This window comes from Scylla paramamosain, chromosome 23 (assembly GCF_035594125.1).
Source record: "Scylla paramamosain isolate STU-SP2022 chromosome 23, ASM3559412v1, whole genome shotgun sequence".
Taxonomy (NCBI): Eukaryota; Metazoa; Arthropoda; class Malacostraca; order Decapoda; family Portunidae; genus Scylla; species Scylla paramamosain.
Window position 1 is genome coordinate 6,300,988 of NC_087173.1, and position 19,498 is coordinate 6,320,485.

General features: G+C 40.9%; 2 protein-coding genes across 10 annotated transcripts in view; one reads left to right on the forward strand and one right to left on the reverse strand.

Annotated features, from left to right (window-relative positions):
• Positions 1 to 19,498, forward strand: part of LOC135112076 (3-oxo-5-alpha-steroid 4-dehydrogenase 1-like) — a 360,238-nt gene that overhangs the window by 244,118 nt on the left and 96,622 nt on the right. For 5 of the 8 annotated variants that reach the window (XR_010274047.1, XR_010274046.1, XR_010274045.1 and 2 more), the window contains exon 5: positions 12,796 to 12,830. The exons of the other annotated variants lie outside the window; for them this stretch is intronic. The gene's annotated coding sequence lies outside the window, so the exon portion shown is untranslated. The remainder of the gene's footprint in view (positions 1 to 12,795; positions 12,831 to 19,498) is intronic. 8 annotated transcript variants of the gene reach the window in all.
• Positions 1 to 19,498, reverse strand: part of LOC135112075 (T-cell leukemia homeobox protein 3-like) — a 70,213-nt gene that overhangs the window by 45,932 nt on the left and 4,783 nt on the right. The window lies entirely within an intron of this gene.

A 19,498-nucleotide genomic window follows, 5' to 3' on the forward strand; every position in this document is an offset into this window, starting at 1 on the left:
CAATGAAGAAATTACAGGTGTCCTTTGAGCTAGCCGAAGGACAGGTGTTGGGGTGCGCAGACGGTACCAGAAGGAAGAGAAACACACGGATGAAAAAGAAATACATACTGGCTTACATTTCCCGCTTTTGACAGGAGGGTGCAAGAAAAAAAAAAAAAAAAAACGAAAAAAAAAGTCTCGTATTTTGTGTGCGTGGTAGCGGCAAAGGTTGTCAATAATATACTTCCGTCCCACACCTGCATCCCACACCTGTCTTTATTGATGGGAAAGTCAACGTGTAATGGTAGTTTAGAATGACCTCTCGATTTGCAATTCAGGCGGGAAGGGAATACATTAGCTCTCTGTGTGTGTGTGTGTGTGTGTGTGTGTGTGTGTGTGTGTGTGTGTGTGTGTGTCATATCTATTGTCAAAGAATGCACAAAGGAGCAGAGGGAGATAGGGGGGAGGGAGGAAGAATATAAGAATGCTTTACTGTATTATTGAACCCTTACAGAGAGAGAGAGAGAGAGAGAGAGAGAGAGCCTTTTCCATCATTACACGTTTCTAAGTCACGCAACATGCTTAAAATGCGCGTCGTGAGAGGTGGTGTTGCGCATTTTATAACCAGCTAAGTCTTTATTTAGCGCCATGCCGAGGTAGCCAGCGAGTGACGGACGGGAGGCGGCCGGGAGGTGAAAATAAGTCCTGAAGTTGAAAATAGAGAAAACAGAGACGAGTGGAGTGTGGAATGAGGTGGAGGCGCGGGAGGAGCTGAACAGGTGACGTGTGTGAGGACAATAAGAGTGACTCGGACAAAAGAACGAGGGAGTGCGAGGGAGTGGCGGGGAAGACCAGATCTGTGGGCGAGAGTAACAATGGAGCGTGTGGTATTAACCTATCCACTTCTATAGACACTTAAGAACGTAGCTGTTACTAGTTGTTCCCCGGACTACAGCAGACTTAACTGTAGTGAATGAGTAACTGGGGATGATTTTTTATAGTGGTTACGAATATTGGTAACTTCAGAATTTTCTAGTGATGGTCAAGGAATAAAGTTAAACTCCTCCCGTGGTTCTGAAGGAGTTAATATCAATAGTCTCGCTGCTTCACCGATGAGTGTAAGATATAGTACCATAACTAATACATATAAGAATACTAACGATACAATAATTACAGTTGCACAAGACACTGATACCAACACCGTGCTTCGTCCTGATATGTATCCTGAAATGTCTTATAGTGTTGTCTTCCTTCTCTTCACAGCGTTGTTTGAATAGATTAATGTTTTAGCGCCAACAAAAGCATATGCTAAGAAACTTAAATAAATCCCGCTGTTTTGTAATTGAGATTTGTTTACCGATACTTACTTTCCTTTTAGCACCCTTGCCTGGACATGTCAGTACTTCAGGGACAAGAAAACCACGGCTAGGGAGACTTGGCGATGTCCTCCACTCATCACTGATCACCGCGTTCTTTAGTCTTTTCGTACTAAACCAACTGATGCTGCTGTGAAATTACAGAAAGTCGTGTCTATATTGCCATACTAACTAATGCTCCTCAGACAGGTAACCAAGAGTCGCACGTGTATTATTAATCCAATGCCGCTCAGAATATGTATTTTGAGAGTCGTTAATATTATGAAACAAGTTGCTGCCGTTCAGGAAGATACCCGCACGTACATAAATAGAGTGGTCTCCATGTTATGAAACTCGCAGATCCCGTGCTGAAAAGATGCAAAAAAAGAATCGTCTCTGTATTATTAAATTTACCGCTGCTGGTCTCAAAATACATAATCAGAATTGTCTATGCGTTACTGAACTCACCGACGCTGTTGTAAAAATACGTGAGGAAGAAAATACATAAATGAATTCGTCTTTATACTACCAAATTAAGCAATGAAACTTTGAAAAACGCGTAAACACAATCTTCTCTACACTGTCAAATAAATGCAGCGCCAGATAATAAACAAAGAAGCGAACCAGTGTTTTCAGGAGCAGGGATCGCAAAGGATAAGAAAAAAAAAAGAAAAAGAACTCCCTGCACAGGATAACACGTGACAAGCCTCCGTAAACAGGGAAAATGTTTATATATTTCTGTCCTTCACTTTTACTTATTCTTGTTTGTGATTCCCATAATTCACGTCGTATAATTTGTAGCGATGCAGTGTAATACCACGTTGTATATTTTCATTATATGTTGTACGATTTATGTATATGCGAGAATGATACGTTAGATTCCTGGTGAAAATTGTCCGGTGGAGTAAATAGGTAAGTGTGTGTGTGTGTGTGTGTGTGTGTGTAATAATAATAATAATAATAATAACAATTCATGGTTTATTTCAAGTACATGGCAGCTGTACCTTCTGAAAATCTACACATTAACCGTAAGTGTGTGTGTGTGTGTGTGTGTGTGTGTGTGTGTGTGTGTGTGTGTGTGTGTGTGTGTGTGTGTGTGTGTGTGTGTGTCCCTCATTCCTCCTTCCTTTGTCTCCCCGTCACGTCATTACACAAAACTAACTATAAGCGGTAATTTTTCACCTCACTTCTCAACATCAATTCATATTTCACTTTTTATTAATTATACATCCATATACTTTCCCTTCTATACTCTTACCTCCTCCTCCTCCTCCTCCTCCTCCTCCTCCAGTGTTGTGGCGACAATAACTTAGCGCCACTTTAGGCGGAACTCATCACCACAGCTTATGTTAATGGCACCTTGGGCGGCCATCACTCACAGCACCGAAGAGGAGGAGGAGGAGGAGGAAAAGGAGGAGGTGGTGGTGGTGGTGGTGGTGATGGTGGTGGTGGTGGTAAGAGCACAGAGAAGAGGAAAAAACATATTATCTTATTTCGTCCCCAATCATTATCTCCTTCTTTTGTCTCCTTTCTTCTTGATTTTCCGTTCTCCTCCTCCTCCTCCTCCTCCTCCTCCTCCTCCTCCTCCTCCTCTTATTCTGCACTTGACTTTCTTCCCTTCCTCCTTTTCCTCTCTCTTCCTCCTTCGCTCTGTCCTTAACTCCATATCCTCCCCACTTACTTCCAACGTACCTTCCATCTCTCCCTCCCTCCCTCCCTTCTTCGTTCCTTCCCTCCACGGTCACTCCACCAGGCACGTTAACCATCTCAGGTATCTAGATCACCTGTAATCAAGCACACCTGACAACTTGTGACACCTTGACCCCCCCATCTCCCTCCTCCTCCTCCTCCTCCTCCTCCTCCTCCTCCTCCTCCTCCTCCTTCTCCTCCTCTTTCTCGTTTCCCTTGTCTTGGTATTTGGCTGTTCCTAAATATGTTTGTTCGTATGTATTCTCTCTCTCTCTCTCTCTCTCTCTCTCTCTCTCTCTCTCTCTCTCTCTCTCTCTCTCTCTCTCTCTCTCTCTCTCTCTCTCTCTCTCTCTCTCTCTCTCTCTCTCTCTCTCTCTCTCTCGGCTGTCCTTTACAAAATACCAATGGCCAGATGTTAATGACTCAGCTTTATTTAAGACGAATCAGTGTATTAAGAAAAAACAACAGGAAAAAATTATGCGTAAGAAATTCACAAGGTAGAAAATAAAAATAGTCATGAAAATCTAATGGAATAAGAAGCGAGTTCCTTAACAGAAATGAACAAATAATTCAAGAAAGTGTCTCTTATTAACGCGAGTCCTTTATTGAAGTGAGTCGGTTAGTCTAAGCAAGTCTCCGCTAAACAAAGAAATCAGAAAATCATAATTCATCTGCATTAAAAACTGTTTTCTTTATCTAAAAAAAATAATTATTGCCTTAATTAAATAATGCTCGTTGTTTATTGAAGACAGATGAAGGCAGTCCATTACTCTGAGCGCTGCCTTACCGAGGATGGAAGTAAAACGAAATCATATTCTATTCAAAACAGTTCACGTGATAAGAACTTTTATTACCTTTCTTAAACCTTTGCTTGAAAAAAGTAAAAAAGTAATCAGTCGTCCTTATTAAAACACAGTTATAGTTATCAAAAAAATACTTTTACAATAAAGAGCAAAAAACCTGCGACCAAAAAAGGCAATTTCTTTCTTGAGACGCTTGCATATTATTAAAAAGAAATGGAATAATATCAAAGTAATTACTCCTCTTTATTAAAAAAAGCATTTCTTTTATTAAAAATCAAATGAAAGACAGAATCGAAAAATCAAAACCTTCCTTTTCTCAGCTTCTTTATTACTATTATTATTAACATTTCAGTCCATCTTTACTCCCCAGTGCTTCAAGACAGCCCTCCGCCCCACGTGTCACCCCCGAGGGCGGAGGGCAGGGCGGTATTTTTGTCCCCGAGGGTAAGACGTGTTCCTCAAAAGTGATGTGGCGGGACTGTCCTTCCCCCGGGACGGTCCTGGCGCGCCTCCAAAAGGTGGCAAATATCCCGAGATGTGCGTTCGAGTGGTGAATTTTTGTCCGAAGCCCAATTAACATTCCTCCTTGTGTTTATGCTGCTTTAGGCGTATACTTGATGGAGGAGGAGGAGGAGGAGGAGGAGGAGGAGGGGAGTGGTTGTTGGATGAGATGGAGAAGCAGGAGGAGAAAGGGAACAAGGAACGCAAATGAACACAAAGGAAGATCAAGAGGAGGAGGAGAAAGAAGTTTGCGTAGGAGGAAAAAAAGGAGGATAACGAGGAAGATTAGATGAGAAAAATGGAAAAGCAGGAGAAGTATACAAGGTAGAAGGAAGAGGAGGAGGAGGAACACAGGTGAACTCAAAGGAAGAAGAAAAAATGGAGGTTTGGGATCAGGATGAGCGTGAAGTAAAGAAGAAGGATATGTAGGAGGAGGATAGTATAAGAGGAGGAGGAGGAGGAGTCGAGTGTGCATGAGTAGGTGGCAAAAGCTGTATATAAAGTAAGAGGAGGAAGAAGGGTGAGGAGGAGTAGGAAGAGGAAGAGGAGGAGGAATATAATGCGAATACCTTGAAAGAATGATGCTAAGAAGAGGATAAAAATGATGGAGGCGAAATAATGGAGGCAAGAGAAATGGTCTTATAATTGAAAATGACGAACGAAAGGCGGACGCGTCAGGATAAATTTATGAGGAGGGACTGAGGAGAAAAAAGAAATCCCTAATGAATCACGATTTATGAATAGTGTTCAGATTTCGAGATTAAGTCTGAAAAAGGTCCTCCGGCACGCTGATCACGCAAACACACACACACACACACACACACACACACACACACACACACACACACACACACACACACACACACACACACACACACACACACACACACACACACACAATTCCTTCCTTCTCGTCAGTGTTGCGTTTGTATTCATCTTCTCCTCCTCCTCCTCCCCCTCCACTTCTCTTCTTCTGTTGACGCAAGTAAATAACAATAAATCATATCTGATCATATTGCAAGGTTTCTTTTTCTTACATTTTTTTTTTTCTGTGCAATAACTTTAAGGGTTATTTTTTTCTTTTTTTCTCAGTGCCTCGCTTTCCGCTTGCTTGTTCCCCGCTGTATTTCACGGTCGTGTTGACGTGAGTGTGATTGCCAAGTGTAAATCTTTGCCGAATGATCAATACGGTGATTATTATTGTTATGACTATTATTATGTGCAAACACACACACACACACACACACACACACACACACACACACACACACACACACACACACACACACACACACACACACACACACACACACATCCTTAAACTGTCCAATACTATAAATCCTTACCTCCATTCCTCCCCTTCCCTCCTTCTCTCCCCTTTCCTCCATCTCTCCCCCTCCCTCCCTCCCTCCGTCCCTGCGTGCACCGAGCCAGCGCAAGGGACATTATGACCGTGTAATAAATAGCATAAATAACAAAAAAGACCATCAGTTCACAATACCTGAATATTACTCTTCTTTACCTTCGTCCTTTCACCGGGGGGAGTAACGAGACGACCGCTAAACATGTCCCAATAATCCGTTCCTCAGTTATTCCCTTCTGCAGGAGCTTTTCTGTCCTCTACCCTCCTCCTCCTCCTCCTCCTCCTTCTGCAGAGCGTCACTTGGGTATGAATAGTGGAGGGGTTTTATAGCCACCCTCCCTTGCAAGCGAACATTTAGAGGAGGAAGTTAAGTTGAAATATTGCGAGTGAGTGTGTGATCGAAATTTTTATATGCTTTTGTGTGTATTGTGTCTTGTATTACTCCTTGCGATGTTTTTTTTTTTTTTTTTCGGTCTGTCTTGAGCTTTCGGTCTCTCTCTCTCTCTCTCTCTCTCTCTCTCTCTCTCTCTCTCTCTCTCTCTCTCTCTCTCTCTCTCTCTCTCTCTCTCTCTCTCTCTCTCTCTCTCTCTCTCCCTTTTTTCCTATCCATTCTTAAAATACCCTTCATTACTTTACTTTTTTTTCTTTAGTCGTTCTTCCCTTCCTTTATCTCCTTTTCTTCTTCCTCTTCTCCCTTTATCCCCTTCCTTCATGCATCTTTTCTCCTTCCTTTTATCTTCCTTTCTCTCTAATAGCCTTTCTTCTTTCCCACCACCACCACCACCACCACTAGCATTGTCTGTGTGTGTGTGTGTTTGTGTGTGTGTGTTGGGTAATTACTGGTGGCGGCGTGTGACCGGGTGTGATTAGTGCTGGTTTAATCAAAGAATAATGACCTCAAGCTTTAATCAGGGGACGTTATGCCACAAAGACACCACTAAAGAAGACGCAGGAAGACTCGCTACCTGTCTTCCTTGGACCCTAATAGTGATGAGAATGGTATTAGTGACGGTGATGATAATAGTGATGGTGATGATGGCGATTGGGGTAATAATTGTTAAGTTACGTTAGATTTACGAGTACACTTGTGATGGCGGTGATGAAATGACGATAGTGGTTGTAGTGGTGGTGGTGATGATAGTAATAATTGTAGTTTTAGTAGTAGTAATTGTAATGATCAGAAAAAAAAATAACGATAACAAGAAAAGTTAAAAACACAAGAAGAAAAGGATGACGAATTAAATGAAATGGACTTAAGTGAGATTAACTGATGAGGAACCCAAGAAAAAGCAATAATGTAGACAGTCTCCTAAGTTTTAGTAATAACAATTTCCGTGTGCAATTCAGTGAGAATAAAGACCGAAATTGCATCAAATAACGTTAAGGAGGAGGAGAAGGAAGAAGAAAGAGAAGGAAAGAAAAAAAATAGGATAAGAATGGAAGGAAAGGAGATGACATGACAGGAGAAGAAAGAAACGAAGGAAGGGAAGAAAGAATGATTACAGGAGACAGAAAAGGGAAGAAGTAGAAAAAAGAATGAATGAGGGTAAATGGAAGAAACTGAGAGAATAAAATTGAGGCTAGTGAAAGAAAGAGGGAAGGATAACGGTGAGAGAGAGAGAGAGAGAGAGAGAGAGAGAGAGAGAGAGAGAGAGAGAGAGAGAGAGAGAGAGAGAGAGAGAGAGAGAGAGAAACAGTGACAAGTCTTCAGGGTTTGAGTGACGCCCTCTAATGACCTAACCTGACCTGACCTCCGCTTCGTGACCCTGAAATACGGCCGCCCCATCATCCGGGTCGTGAAAGCCTGTTCCGTCACGTCCATTATCCCAAGTTATGTCGAAAAACGCGCATCTTAACCCCGCGCAAACCTGACATGTCGCTAGATGGCGCTGCGCTGTGTACGAATTTCCGCTCCATTATCGCTATTATCTTCTGAACCATACACATTTTTTTCTCCTCTCCGTTGCAACCACGTTTTTTTTTTTTTTTTTTTTTTTATTATTCTTATTGTCTTCCAAACCATAATTTTTTTTCACCTATCTTTTTTTTTTTTTTTTTTTCGTTTTTTTTCCCCCTTCAGTTGTAACCTCGTGTTTTGTTGCTGTTCTTCCGTTATTTATTTTTGTTTGTGTTTCTGGTCATTGCATTTTATTTTACTTATTTATTTATTTTTTTTCAAGCACGCGCAATGTTTCAGATCGATAAATAGACAGTGCGCGTTATGGTGATGGCAAGGGAATATCGGTGGATGCATTCAGCGCTCTGAGGATATTGTAGAAGAGGAAGGGAAGTAGGCAAGATGCAGGGCAGGTAAATATGTTCATGGAAGAGAGAGAGAGAGAGAGAGAGAGAGAGAGAGAGAGAGAGAGAGAGAGAGAGAGAGAGAGAGAGAGAGAGAGAGAGAGAGAGAGAAATCTGCATAAGAAAATAAAAGCAGAGAAAGTATAGGGAATTATGGAATTTCGTGAGAGAGAGAGAGAGAGAGAGAGAGAGAGAGAGAGAGAGAGAGAGAGAGAGAGAGAGAGAGAGATGTGACGGGGGGGAAAACAAGTATGTAAAATCATCACTTTCTTACATTCCTGGAACATGTGGCATTAATTTAGCGGCAGAATTCTGGGAAACAAGTCCATAACCCACAATTCTTTGCGCGATATTCCTGTTTGTGATGAGTCGACACCTGCTTCATGAGGCTTCGAATAAAAAAATACACAAAAAAAAAAGAGCGTTATTGAAAGGTATATATATATATGTATGCATTGTGTCTTGCTTCTGCTTCACACATGTTTCGCTGCTTCGAAGAATTGACTGAACTGTTTCGATTGAAGGTTGAAGTTTGGGTTCAGACTTGAGATTCACTTGCGTCACGGTGCTTCGAACTTTATGCCGAACTGTTTCATGGGTGTTTTTCAAGTTATTTCTTACTGCTCTTTGTGAATTCGGCTCAGTGTTGTTACGGTGCTTCAAAACTCCGAGCCGACACCTTCACTTTGTTCCGAAACTCCACTTGAATCACGTCATGGAGCTCCGAAGCTTCGAAAATACCCATAAACATTGGAATAGTGGAAGAAAATATTCATGTAACTTTTGAAGGAGACTTAAGTAAATTTCTACGTCTATTGATTGATAGATATGTGAGTCTTGTTTTTGATAATGTTTTGAATAGTGCTGAAGAGAGAATAGGAAGACAGACAGACAGACAGATAGACAGACACCAGTGACGCAGGAGGAGTATAAGCAATACAAGTGATGGGCAGGTGAAGGTAGGTGAAGGGCGCGGCTTAGGCAGGGCTGGGGGAGGCACAAGTGGGATTTAAGGCTCGAGGCAGGAGGGAGGCGCGGGTCAGGGTGGAGATGCCGACTTAAGCGATAGGCAGAAACTGAAGTGCAACAAGATGCCTCCCCTTGTGCTGGGTATGTCTTGCCTTTACAGGGGATTAAGAGGTTTGTGTTTATCTATGCGTGATATTTTTTTTTTTTTTTTTGTTTTATTTTTATTTTTTTCTATTAATGTATATGTAGGTATTATGTGTGTATATTGTTGTCTGTCGGGTATGTTGTTATTCCTCTTGTCATTGTTGTTGTTAGTTAGCTCTGTTGTTTGTTGTTGGTGGTGGTAGTAGTCGTAGTAGTAGTCGTAGTAGTAGTAGTAGTAGTAGTAGTAGTAGTAGTAGTAGTAGTAGCGTCTTTTTTTATTAGTTGTTATTATTATTATTATTATTATTATTATTATTATTATTATTATTATTATTATTATTATTATTATTATTATTATTGTGGCCATCAAAAATAATTATCGCAGTCCTTGTTTTTATCATCAGCATCATCATTATCGTTCACTCTCACGTGCTTATCTTTCATCTCGTTTATTATTAGAACCATTCTTATTTCAATTATTTCACCTTCACTTTTCTCCACCACCAAGCTTTTTTATTCATTTTTTTAGTTTATTTTTTTTTATTTTATTTTATTTTTTTACATTTTGGAGTTAATTACACTTTTCATATTGTACAGCATCACTGCATCTCATCTCGTCTCATCTCATCTCGCAGCCTCACTTTTACATTTATTCTTCTCTTCCTCTTTTACGTTTCTTTATTATTTTTTTTTCCTTTCCAGTGTAATTGAACATTTGTTTGTCAGCTTTTAAAAAATTAAATGTTCGCCTGTGCGCGTGGCGAGACTTACACATTTACACGGTTTTTTTTAGGAAGGCCCGGGATAGACACACACGCATACACACATGCTCACATATACAAGGTCAGACGTTCCTCCAGACACGCACGTACGCACACACAGTATCACCACACACACACACACACAGGCACGCAGGCACGCACATGCACACGCACAAAGAGCAATATAAGCCCCCATAAATTTGAAAGTCACAAAGATTGAGTAACACACACACACACACACACACACACACACACACACACACACACACACACACACACACACACACACACACACACACACACACACACACACACACACACACACACACACTTTGCATACTCATTATTTTTAATATGTTGTTCTTCTCTCTTTATTGATGAAAATTATATGTATAAGAAAAATATTACTATTGCAGAATATAATTATTAGTAATGATCTGTTCCTATGCATCAGTTTATCTATATATCTATCAATCAATTATCTATCTATCTGTCTATCTATCTGTTTGTCTGTCTATCTGCCTGTCTGTTTATCTATCTATCTATCTATCTATCTATATCCATTCTCTCTCTCTCTCTCTCTCTCTCTCTCTCTCTCTCTCTCTCTCTATCTATCTATCTATCTATCTATCTATCTATCTATCTATCTGTGTCTATCTACCTACCTACCTACTTACCCAATCTATTTATCTATCAACTACAATTGTATCTACCTTTATATCTATTTATCAATTTTTGTATCTGGTCTAACGTTCAATATTATCCTAATCGCTCCACAAGAGAGAGAGAGAGAGAGAGAGAGAGAGAGAGAGAGAGAGAGACGCTATCATAACTATCATAACATTAGGTTCAGTGGTTCCAGAGTTGCGTCACCTCGAGGGTTTGTTTTGTTTTAATCCCTCCTGAGTTATTGTGATCGCCACGCAGGATTCACTTCGTTGCCCTTCCTCCCCTCCCCCATCTTCCCTCTCCCTCCCTTTGTGTGTGTGTGTGTGTGTGTGTGTGTGTCGTCTCCGTGTCTGGTTGGTGAATGTTTGAACGTGCGTTTTGTTTTTTTATAGTTGGATTTGTTTGTTTTTTTCTGTTTTTTTCATGCTTTTTTGTGTGTGTGTGTGTGTTTTTGTCTGCTCTCTCTCTCTCTCTCTCTCTCTCTCTCTCTCTCTCTCTCTCTCTCTCTCTCTCTCTCTCTCTCTCTCTCTCTCTCTCTCTCTCTCTCTCTCTCTCTCTCTCTCTCTCTCTCTCTCTCTCTCTCTCTCTCTCTCTCTCAAGAAATTAGAGGCAGGCCACGTTACCTGACCAGCAGTCTACCGTTAGTGTCAAGGGGAGAGAGTGAGAGGGACAGGAAGGAAAGGGAGAGGAGGGAAGGATATTGACGGAGGGAGGGAGGGAGGGCGAAAAGGGAACGGGAAGGAGCGCGGGAAGGTGGAGGTGAAAGAGAAAGGAGATTGGAGTGAAGGAAGAAGGATAGGGAGGATATGGATGGGGAGAATAAGAGGTTAAGGAATAATGGAAGAAGGAAAGATGGAAGAAAGGAATTACATGAAAGAGAAGGAGGAAGGGAGATAAAGAAATGAATGGAGGAGGAGAGAAGAGGAGCGACAGAGAATAAAGGAAAAAGAGAAGAAAAGAATGGAAGGAGAAAGGAAAGGAATGACATTGAAGGGAGGGAGGAAATGAGAGAGGAAAGAAAGGGAGAAAAGAGAGGGAGATAAATCGAAAGAAGTACAATGACTAAGAAAAAGAGAGGAAGAACACAGAGAGAAGGAATCTATGCAGGAAAGAGGAGGAAAAGAAGAAATGAAACAAGAAAAGAAGGAAAAGAAAACAGCTACCTTTTTTTCTACAGGTGTACTAAGTTAGGCCTATTACAAAGGTGTATGTATTGTTTATATTTACTTACCTGCCATTTACATCGTCACGTGTATATTACAAGTGCTGTGTGACAGACTATTGTATTTCTTCCTCTCTTTTATTTACTTTTCCCTATTAATTTCGTTTCCTCCTCTTCTCTCGTCACCGAATTGCTTTGATCCTTTTGTTGTTTCTTTGTCTCATATTTTTCATCTCTGTGTTTCAGTCGCTTTATTTAGTTATTTTCTATTTTTGTTCCAGTGTTCACTAATTGTCTTGTTGCTGTCCTGACCAGCCTGTACTCTTGTTGTTGTTGTTGTTGATGTTGTTGTTGTTCGTGTGTGTGTGTGTGTGTGTGTGTGTGTGTGTGTGTGTGTGTGTGTGTGTGTGTGTGTGTGTGTGTGTGTGTGTGTGTGTGTGTGTGTGTGTGTGTGTGTGTGCTTTCTTCACGGCTGATAATTAATTGAGGCATCGGTTACAGGTTTTTCTGTGAGACAACGCGACGCATAAAAAGCTGCTTAGCTCAAAACTGGTCACATTTTTGCACCAATATTTATCAAATATAATTGAATAATTCGTACTCTCGTCTCCATATCTGTCATAATAGTAATGGCAATGGCAATACTTGTGGCAATGGTGATAGTGACAATATTCGTAGTCATGGTAATAATAATAATAATAATAATAATAATAATAGTGAGGAGGATAATAATAATGATGATGATAACAATAATAATAATAATAATAATGATAATAATGATAATAATAATAATAGTAATGTTAATATACCAGAAATGAAACACGCACACACACACACACACACACACACACACACACACACACACACACACACACACACACACACACACACACACACACACACACACACACACACACACATCAAGTGACTAAATGAGAAAACAGTCATATATATACACAAACAAACAGGCAAACAAACTGACACCTAATCACACAGAAACAGGACAGACATAAGAAACAAACAAACAGACAAACACCGCGAAGCAAAAAAAAAATAAAATAAATAAATAAAAAATCAATACTTTTCTTTTTCCCTTCAGAGATCAACAAATATCGCCACACCATTAATTAACAGGTAAGTTACTAAAAATACTTCCTTCTACCTTATATCCTGGCTACTGACAATCACCTTTACTTACCTGTAGAGATTTTTATGCAATTTTTGCTTAATTGAATCTGAGATGCTACTCATGTCTCTTTTTTTCCTCCATCTGTCTTTCCTTCCCTACATATTTTCCGGCAGGTAGATTCTGGCAGTCTTAAAAGCACGGAAGGGTTAAGTGTGGTAAGTGTTGCCAGTAAAGATAAGTGATCCATTACTCAGGCACGAGACAGTGTAGCCAAGCCAGAACGGCGCGCGAACCTTTTAAAAGTAACCCTCCCTACTCCCCATCTCTCTCTCTCTCTCTCTCTCTCTCTCTCTCTCTCTCTCTCTCTCTCTCTCTCTCTCTCTCTCTCTCTCTCTCTCTCTCTCTCTCGATATTTTTGTTGAGAGAGAGAGAGAGAGAGAGAGAGAGAGAGAGAGAGAGAGAGAGAGAGAGAAACATACCTTCTCTTACCCTCCTACGATGTGATAAGTCAACAAAAAGATAACTTGCTGCAGGAGACGAAAAAAAAAAAAAAAAAAAAACAGAATTAGGCAATAAATTAATGGTCGCCTTAGGTCCTGGACAGTTAATAGCCTTTCTAGCATTAACCAATCAAATCCCCGCTTTGGGTGTTGCCGCGCGCTGAGTGGTCGAGTGGCGGGGACGTTTAAAACTCACTCCTTTGGCTGCTTTACTCGTTTGCACCGCCTTTTGCAATGTGTCTTCGCATCTCGGCACTCTAATGTCTTTTTTTTTTTTTTTTTTACCCTTTTTTTTTGTGGTTCAGTCTTGCAATAACACATTCCACAGTCTCGCTTCGTTTTAACTTCGATTAATCTCACAAGCTTAGTTCATTTTGTTCTTCTGTCTGTTCGGTTTTCTTTTTATATATCTTATTTTTTATTTTTCTTTTTTTTTTTTTTTTCTATTCATTGTACAGTAATTGCTTCGCTTCAACTCAACTGGTTTGGTTCGCCCTCTTGTTTTCCAGCCGCCGAGTCCAGTCTTGAAATCGTAAAGCCCGAACATAGCAACTCAATTATCCAGAACGACTCCCGCGAAACTCTTCCCCTGACATCTTCAACGAGTTCGCGAAGCTGTCTCGAAACACCTCCTGAGTGAATGAACCCTTTCAAGCGTGCTCCAAACTCTCTAATTGACAGAGCTTTTCAAGGTACATGTTGGAATGCGGGGGGAAAAAATCTTTTCTTAACATTGCTTCTTTTAAGGGTTCGCGAAACAGTCTCGAAACACTTGAGTGAACCTATGTAAGAGTGTTCCGGTGTTCTGAATCTTGTAATTGACGGAGAGTTTAAAGAATCACGTTCGACAGAAGAAAAAAAAAATCTGAGTGTCTCCCTTTTAGAGATTCGCGAAACAGTCTCGAAACATGTTGAGCGAACCATCCGAACCATGAAATCCACGGAGGGCTTCAAGATCCACAGCTGGCATGAAGGGAAAGAAGGGATCCGCATTCCAGTAAACGCTTCTTCCCTAATTCAACTTTACTGTTTCCTTCACGGGGTTCGCGGAGTTGACTTGAAGCACTTGAGTGAAACATCCGAACCATCGAACAGATAGAGTTTCAAAATTGACAATATACATGAAGAAAGAAGAACCCACCTCGGCTAAACATCTCTAATTCTACTTTACTGCTTCGTTCAAGGGTTCGCGGAGCTGTCTTGAAACACCTCCAGAGTGAACCCAAGCAAGCGTGTTCCGAAACCTCTAATTGACGGAGGGTTTGAAGGTTCGCGTTGAGATGAGAGAAAAATGACCCACCTCCCAAAACTCGTCTCTGAGGCAAGCGTTGAATTTGCATGAAAGTATTATTGTTTGGTGGACCCCTGAGTGAAGCCTGATGGGAATGTACATACAGATTACCTGTGACAAATTGTAATTAGGAGGAGACAGGTAGGTAATGTTTCTCTGGCTTTTATCTCTCTCTCTCTCTCTCTCTCTCTCTCTCTCTCTCTCTCTCTCTCTCTCTCTCTCTCTCTCTCTCTCTCTCTCTCTCTCTCTCTCTCTCTCTCTCTCTCCTCCTCCTCCTCCTCTCTTTCACCTTTCCTCTTCCTTCTCTCTCCTCCAGATCATTACCCTTTAATTGAAGGTCAAGGAAGAAGTACCTGCCCCCCCCCACACCTCTCTCTCTCTCTCTCTCTCTCTCTCTCTCTCTCTCTCTCTCTCTCTCTCTCTCTCTCTCTCTCTCTCTCTCTCTCTCTCTCTCTCTCTCTCTCTCTCTCTCTCTCTCTCTCTCTCTCTCTCGTCTAATATCGCAGAGTTCAGTGAGTCGCGAAATGACAGGAGAGTTGCGGTTCGTGTTCAGACGTGTGTATGGCTCGCTAGTCACCTGTGTTATTATGTATCTGTTGCTGCAGGTGCGCCGTTGTCTGAGTTACTCCTCGCCTTTTTGTGAATGGTACCCGTGTTGTGTCTTCTGGGTGGTGCAGTCACGGTTGCTTGATGTTCTAAGTTGTCTTTTCGTTTCTTTATTTTATTTATTTATTTTTTTTTTTTTTCAATACATTAGTTTTTGTTTTGTTTTTTTGTTTTTTTGTTTTTTGTCATTTTTTTTTTGTGATAGTTTTCAGTTTGTTTGATTTCAGTTTTTTGTAATCCTTTCTTTTTTTATTTTATTTTCTTGTTTCAGTTTTTTGCTAAGGTACCTTTTAATTACATTTTTTTATCTGGTTTGCTTATTAGTTATTAGATTATTTGTTATTCTTAGTTATTTTCTTTGTTGCATTTTTGTTATTGTTTTGTTGTTCTTAGTTATCTTGTCTTTGAGGTTCTATTGTGTTTGTTATTCCTTGTCTTCTGTAATTTCTTTATTGTTCTTATGATTTTTAGTTATCGTGTAGTTTTAGTTTCTTTAAACTTGTACGTTTTTGCTTATTATGCTTTTTTATATTAGTTTTTGTTTATATTTTACTGATTCTTCAGTGCACACACTCGTATATTTGTGTTTAATTATATTTTATCATTTTTTTTTTCCATTTTTCTATTTTTACATATTTCTAAACTAATTTGCTTTGCTTCCAGATGACATTTTATTGTTTTATAAACTCAGACTTAATCAAGTAATTTTTTATACTGTTTGACTTTTTTTCACTTACGTGCGCCTCTTTTATTCATACACCAAATCTAGCGTACCTTTATGAAAGCAATTTGGGAATATAAACTCGTTTCTCCTTTATTATAATTTTGTCGCAAAACGAAGGGAAAAAAAAAGGAGATTAATTAAGTAACTTTGGAACTTCCAGAACAAAGACAGTACTTTATTTTAGTTTATTTTCTGTCAGATAAAAAAAAAAGTTGTATTCATTCCATTTGGCAAAACTGCAGGGCGAGTCCATTATCTTTCGTGAGGGGAGGACACTGGGGAGAGGAGGGCTGGCGGGGGAGGGGAGGGTCAACTTTTGAGAGAAAGAGGAGGAGGAGGAGGAACAGTAGGAAGAGGTTTACATTGTCAGTAGTTTAATAAGTTTTATAGTGAGAATATATACATGTGTGTGTGTGTGTGTGTGTGTGTGTGTGGGTGTAGAGGGAATGTCTGTCTGCAAAATTTCATACGTACTCGTACAGCTTGTGACGAGTATTGCGTGCATTGTGCCTGCATTTGTGTGTTGTGTTGTGTTCCCTTGCGTTGTGTTGTACCTTGTGTTGCTGCTGGTGAAGTGAGTGACCTGAAGAGCGAGTAAGTGTTGCAAGCGGCATTAGTGTTGCAGTGCGGGGTGAGTGTTGCGTTCAATAGCTGAAGTGATGGCGTGGTGTGTGTTGCAAACTAAGGGAGTGTTGCGGATTGGGAATTAACATGCAGGTAGCTTAGGAAGGGGAGGAAACGAGGGAGGAGGAGGAGGTGGAGGAGGAGGAGGAACACGAGGGAGAATCGAAGTCAGAGGAGGAGGAGGAGGAAGTGGTAGTAGTAGTAGTAGTGTAGGAGGAGGAATAGGAAGAGTAGAGTGGCGATGAAGAATAAGGAAGAGGAGGAAGAGGACAGGGAGGAAGTGGTAGTAGTCACAGTAATGTAAGAGGAGGAAGAGGAAGATTGGCATAACAATAAAGAATAAAGAAGAGGATAAGATAAGGAGAAGGAAAAGAGGAAAAGATGGTGGTGGCGATGAAGGAAGAGGTGGAGGAGGAGGAAGAGAAAGACCTGGAGGATAAGACAAAGAGGAGGAGGAGGAGGAAGAAGAGGAATGACATATCGAAATCCCCGTCAGTTGTCTGTCTGTTTGTGTCTCTCCAATTATAGCTCATTCTTGGGCCACACTAGAAACAACAACAACAACAACAACAACAAATGCAACACTAACCCAAGTCTTTCCCTATCCACCAAAGTCCACACTGATCCATTCACTTGTCCACCCATTCCTCTCGTGTATCCGCCGACTTATTTCTCCCTCGTTCACCTTGAAAATCCTAAGAGTATTATAAGCATTATCTGCCATGTATCGTCTTATAATATTTAGGTTTGCATTTTCCGAGCAATTTGCATAAAACTCGGCCCTTCTAATGGAACTTTTAACATTAATAGTCATTGGGTTCTGGACGAGTCTCTCCTCTCTTCGTTCCTCGTCATAATGTTTCGCTTCTTCCTTTCCCGCGGCGACTTTCATTTGTTTTCTGGGTGGTCAGGGAGTCTCTGATCGCCTTGTTCGCATGTTGAGGAGACACCACACCACACCCGCACCCACACCCGCACCACACCCACAGCCCCGCCACTGACGCAAAGGCTGTGGTAGTGGTGGTGGTCAGGGTGGTGACTTTGATGTGGTAACGATGTGTTTTTCTTTTCGTCCAGTGAAAGTTTCTGTTATTACAATTATTGTTATTATTATTATTATTATTATTATTATTATTATTATTATTATTATTATTATTATTGTTATTATTATTACTAGTATGGTTGCTTTTGTGCAGCCTCCTTGTGTGTGACAGGTTAATTAAGTCGTACACCTGCCCTGACTCACCTGTAGATAATGGTAAAGGTTGTCGGTGGTGGATGCTGCTGTTACTACTACTTCTACTACTACTACTACTCTTATTATTATTATTATTATTATTATTATTATTATTATTATTATTATTATTATTATTATTATTGCTATTTGCCGTGCGGGAGGGTGACACATTACTGGTACCGGAATGTCACGTCGTTACTGCCGCCGCTGCCAAACTGCCGTCGGTGAGAAATTGACTTGATTTATGTCTGAGGTGTAAATTTCCTTTCCGACAGTAGAGTGTGATGTATTGACACTTAGACGGCACAGGGACGGCCACACTGCACCGCGACGCACTTCATCACACACACACACCCACACACACACGAAGGATAGTGATGATGGTGATGACAGTGTTCGTGGTGATGGTGATGGTGATGATGACTCTGCTTTTCTTACTTCATTTCTTACTTCATCGCCCGTAACGCGTCACACACTCCCTGCCTGTCTGCCTGCCTGCCAGCCGCCGCACTTCAGTCACACCGTACCAGCTTCCCCCGTCACACTTCCTCCGCGTCACAAAATATAGATGCCTTTACTGTGTATACGCGACGCAAGACCTTCGGCTTTCACTTACGGCTCCACTTAACATGAATTTCCCTCCGCGACCTTCACTTATAAAGGAAACGTAGCGATGAATGACACACACACACACACACACACACACACACACACACACACACACACACACACACACACACACACACACACACACACACACACACACAGAGAGAGAGAGAGAGAGAGAGAGAGAGAGAGAGAGAGAGAGAGAGAGAGAGAGAGAGAGAGAGAGAGAGAGAGAGACAATAACGCTCAAATACACATACACAGACAGACAGACAGAGAGAAATGTATATATATCACAGATGGATTTTTAGAATAAAGGGAGAGATGAACAGATAGAAAAGGCGAGAGATTGTGAAACCAGAGGGAGAGGGGAAGAGAAAGGAAAGAGGGGAATGGAAGGGGAGTGAGGGAAAGATGAGGGGAGAGGGTGACTGGGCCAGCAGGGGAACTCAATTATTTAAAAGCCTTTGGTATACAATCGTAGGATAGTGTGTTTTTTGTCCTGTGTGTGTGTGTGTGTGTGTGTGTGTGTGTGTGTGTGTGTGTGATACAAGGATTTGGTAAACGAGTATATAGGTAAAGTTAAAACAAATATCAGTCTGTCATGTGTGTGTGTGTGTGTGTGTGTGTGTGTGTGTGTGTGTGTGTGTGTGTGTGTGTGTGTGTGTGTGTGTGTGCTAATGAAAAACAAAAACCATGACATGAATACTCAAAACAGAACCACAGCAAAATTGGGGAGAATAAGAAAAAAAAATGAAAAAGTAAAGCTAAAATACAGGAAAGCAGGAATAAGACACAAATTGCAGGAAGGTCATTGTTTATAAAGTGAAATTCCCCATGAAAGTCTGTCGCTGTATTTACGATCACTCAAGGAACGTAGATGAGAGTGACAAGTACAATAAACAAGAATAACAGCGAGAAATGAAATAAGGAATAGGTCAAGGCAGCGAGAGAGAGAGAGAGAGAGAGAGAGAGAGAGAGAGAGAGAGAGAGAGAGAGAGAGAGAGAGAGAGGAATGATAATGTATTTTTCCTTCATATTTTGTTATTCATATGTTTTCGTTGTTTTACTTTATTACGTATGTC